General features: G+C 37.1%; 1 long non-coding RNA gene across 1 annotated transcript in view; it reads left to right on the plus strand.

Annotated features, from left to right (window-relative positions):
- The first annotated feature begins 431 nt into the window (after positions 1 to 431).
- The window catches only part of LOC107838537 (uncharacterized), a 6,894-nt gene continuing 2,753 nt past the window's right edge, over positions 432 to 4,572 (plus strand). The window contains exons 1-2 of the long non-coding RNA XR_001664623.1: positions 432 to 960; positions 1,054 to 1,122. This is a non-coding gene — a long non-coding RNA (uncharacterized LOC107838537). The remainder of the gene's footprint in view (positions 961 to 1,053; positions 1,123 to 4,572) is intronic.

The following is a 4,572-nucleotide window of genomic DNA, read 5'->3' on the forward strand; positions in this document are numbered from 1 at the left end:
TGTGGGATTTAGCACTGGGCTGTGGTTTTTGTGCCTACACCATTCCTATGTTGACTTTCCTGTGTTTTGGGTCATTATCCTCTTCAAAGGCCCAGTGGTAGCCCATTTACAATTCACTACTAAGGCGTAAAATGGTTTTTGTGTTCATTTCATAGCAAAAAGCTGTTGCTCTGTTGTGATAAATCTTTGATTGCATCTCCAGATGTGTCGGTCTCTGGTTATTTGCTGTAAGTTAGGACTGTCTTGATTTGTTTTCATCTTCAAGTCTTACACACGTTTGCTTTCAGAGCAAGCTGATACTGTATTGATTTCCTCATCTGTGAAATATTCCCCGCGTTAAAGGCTGTGAAACAAAATCATAACTCTGCACCAAATATCAGTAAAATGTTCTTTTGATGAAACTCTCCACGTTTTTGTACTAACAGCTACCTTTTGAACTTTTTTTTTTGTTGTTTTTGGACCACTGCACATTTCTTTAAAATACTACAAGCACACCAAATGATCATTAGAAGCCTTCTGACATTTTTATGGTGAAGTTGTCCCAGAAACTTTTTCATGAGTTATTTTTGTCATGGAGCTCTGGTGAAGAAGATTATTTTTCAGAGGTTATCCTCCTGTAGGCATTTTGTAGGTTTACTTTTGCCTTTCTGGAAAGTCTGTAAGCCAAAAGGTCTGCAACTCCAGCCCATGAATGTCACTGTCCTTCAACACACCTGAATCAAAAGGCTGAATTTCCTCGCCGGCATCTCAGCAAGTTTTGCAGAGGTCTGTCTATCAAACATTCATTTGATTCTGGTGCGTTAGAGCGGGGATGTGTCTGAAAGTGGCGTAACAGAGAGTCTTGAGGACTGGAGTTGCAGACCTCTGCTATGAGTACTTATCTGTATAGGTTTTTGTAGTTTTCTGCAAATACTGCTTTAACTTCACTGTGATCACTGTCATTTCAGACTACAAGCTAAGGTAAACCTTAACCTGAGAAGGCTTTGCTACTTCATCCTTTTGTTTTTTTTCTTGCTTTGTGGTTGTTAACTATTTTAATTTTCAAAATGTCAGGCAGCTGCTTAGAGGAGCCGGTGATTGCTGATTGTCTGGATGAGATCAGAGGATTCAGGATTAACAAAGGTTTGAAATTTGCATCACCTGGCCTTTCCTGACTAATTAACACCTGACACCTTGGTAAATGTTACCTCAGATAGTTTCTACGCAACTGCGGATATGTATTTTTAAGTGGTCATTTTTCCACAGTTGTTTTTAATGTCATAATGTAGGATTCCAATCAAATACAACAGACCCATGCCATTCCAGTAGGCAGCAATTTAGTCAACATTCACAAGAACATCCTGACTTCAACCAAGCACATTTTCTTTGATACTGGTGGAGGCATAAAAATACATTTACAATGCTAGGTTCACCAGATGAACCAGATGAGATGACATGTGAGGTGAATAATATTTTTTGGGAAAAGGAAAAATCTACTTTGTGTAGAAATAAAGTTTTTTATGAACACTGCAAATCTTACCAAGTACTTTTGGTCTAGTTTTTGGTGCTGATATACTTGAAATAAAACAAAACTAACTTACAAGTAACTCATCTTACATAAATAATTCATTAATATTGATTTTTAAAAAGTACTAGTTCCACTGGGAAAATCATGTCACTTGTAACAAGACGTGTTTTTCCCCCATATTCAGGTGAAATGATGTAACAGTACATTGGGTTCGTATGACAATAAATTCTGCTTGATGATCTGAAAAGTATGTGGAAAAAGCAAAAATGAAATTAATCCAAGAATGAGACTCGAGACAATTTAGCCAAGTTTTAGAAGCACCTCAGAAACTAGTTGAATATGCTAATAGCTGGGAATGTTAGCAAGCTAACTATTAGCTAAACAAGCTACGGAGGATACCTTCTTCAAACCCAGACCCATTGCTGAGACTATCTTAAAACCTATCTTGCCCCTTTAAAGCCTAGTCCAAGTAAAATGTCATTTCAAAGTTGGCGGCATTTTTTTTTATTTTTATATATGCAATTTTCTGCAAATGTGAACAAACTATATTAAAATCTTTAAATCTATGGTTTTCCTTTTACGGTCCTCCTTTTTCAAAAATGCATTATAGCTGCCAAGACTTTTTTTCCTCCAAGTTTGTATATATTTAAATACCCAACTTTTGTTAATAATATAATACATGGCTACCTCTGCAGAATAATAGAACTTGGATAAACTGAAGTAGCAAAGTAAAATCTTTAAAAACTCCCATAGAAATCCTGTCACCCTACACAATAGGGTGATAAATACTGTTGTCCTACTGACATTTATAAAAAAAATAGGGACACCGCAGGATTTCATATATTCCCTACAACACATATAACCCCTGGGGTGAGTATGATTGCGGGGGCAAACAGTCCACAGCTTCAGACTGCAGCCACCCGCCTGACACGGGACCCCTGAGTCAGTCTGCAAAACAGATTGTGGTCCTGACCTCAGACTCTGTTTTGGTCTCAGCTGTAATCAGGACGTTCCCGATGCACACGCTGTCAAACTGCACACTTCAATATTCTGCTCAGCTCAAAGTGGGGAAAAAGTCGATATGGTGATTCAGTGGGAAAAAGCAGTGATATTTTCTTTAAGGTTTTATTAAGAGGCCATTTTAGATCTGGGGGTGTTTGAGTGTAGGGGCTGCTTTTTTTGAATGCACATTTTGGACATTAATTATTTGACATATATTACGTATTCTCAAAGTTTTTTTAATTTTTTATTTTTTAGTGTGTCTAGTGGGTTTGTTTTTGCATTATTAAGTCAAATGGAAATGGATGATGGCCTATTAAGTTAACTTTACAAAAGTTAACTTAAACGCAACTCAAGCACTTGTTGCAAAAAAACAAGTGCAGGATAAACTTCACTAAGTTTGACTTTTGGCAAAAGTTATGTCTGCGTGTAGAGAGAGAGAGTAATTTATCATAATCTGCAACTATTGAAATGAAAAGATGTGAAAACTTTACGGCAATAAGAAATGTGGAACAAAACCCTTAAATGAAACAACGAATGGATCATGATTAAAGCTGGAAATATTCAAAATGGTCTGAATTATTTTTGCTCTATAGTTTTTATTATTATTTAGTAGAAGGAGGAGTTGTAACAATATCTGCAATAATTTGATCTCCATCTTTTTTTTTTTGCCTGAACTAAACTCATTATACTGTGTGCCGCATATATACATAAAAAACAAAGATTCCCTGAAAGCCAGGCTTCATATACGCTGGGGTTGTAGCCTCCTTAAATAACCTCTGTTTCTTTGCAATGTACCATGATGGACTGGCGACCTTTTCAGGGTGAGACCAGTCTATCACCCACTGACCGCTGGAGATGGGCAGCAGTCACCTGTCAAACTCCATAATACTCAAGTACAGCAGTTATGGATTTTTTTTGTTTTTATTTTCTATCTTCACCTTGTGTCAGTCCTCTGGCCTCACAAATGTGCTTTTCTTTCACTAAATGTGAACAAGGACACCGGCTTACATTTGTTAATACAGCTGCATTAAGGTCTTTGGCTCTAGCCGTATTGCGCCTCATCTTGCTGGATTACCCCATCGCCACCTACCCTTTATTGTGCTGATTACTCACCAGCTGTTCTAATTACCCTTTTTAGAGCTGAGTCCCTCTGCCACTTCATGTCAGGGTAAGTCTGTAGTTTTAACTGTGGGCTATTAAGCACGATTCCTCATTTCTGATAAGCAGCCTTTGACATTACACCTACTGCCTGTCGGCTCCCGCTGCTGCTCAGACTTAGCAGGTTTTCCCAGCAGACCTGGAGTCAAAAGCAATCTGTTTCTCCCACTTCTCATCTGCCGCTGGCCACCTCCGTCCTCCTCCATCCACCCCCTGTGCTTCCTGCTGATCTTCAATTTTCTGTCCCCTTATCAGTGGTTTAGCCAGTATTAGAAGGAACATTCCTGAATTTAATGAGCCTCAGTGGTAATATTAAAAAGACTTCCATAAACATGGAGGCAGGCTGTTTGTTCCCCTTTTTAATCTCAGACAGGAACCATGAGAATAAGTGGACCAAGGCCAGCTGATTTACTGCCTAAGTTCAGCATCATTTTATTTTATTTAATTTATTTTTTGTCTTTATAGCTTAAGTATGTTTTTTATTTGCTCGGGAGACCTTTACGTTGCTCCAGAAAATGCTACTAAAAAAACTGCAAAAACAGTTTATTTTGTACACCAAGTCGAGTTATTGTCATTTAGTTTAGTTTATTGATTTCAGATAAAAACATATCATCCCATATCCTCTTTTTAATTTCACTTTCTTAAATAATTTAAATCACAGATGAAACATAAACACTGCCAAATTTCCAGTTTCAATATTGCAGTAAAGATTTGCAAAAAAAAAAAAACAAGCAATGTTTTAATCCAATGTGACAAAAAAGTACAGAGTTTCCATCTCTGTAGATATTTTTTCATTAATTTATATTTTGGGTTTATTTTTACCCAAATTACTTTTGGAGCCAGCCCTACAAACCAGAATACACAAGCTCCTGTTGTTGTACAGTTTATATATATATATATATATA

This window comes from Poecilia formosa, unplaced genomic scaffold, assembly GCF_000485575.1.
Source record: "Poecilia formosa unplaced genomic scaffold, Poecilia_formosa-5.1.2 Scaffold274, whole genome shotgun sequence".
NCBI lineage: Eukaryota > Metazoa > Chordata > Actinopteri > Cyprinodontiformes > Poeciliidae > Poecilia > Poecilia formosa.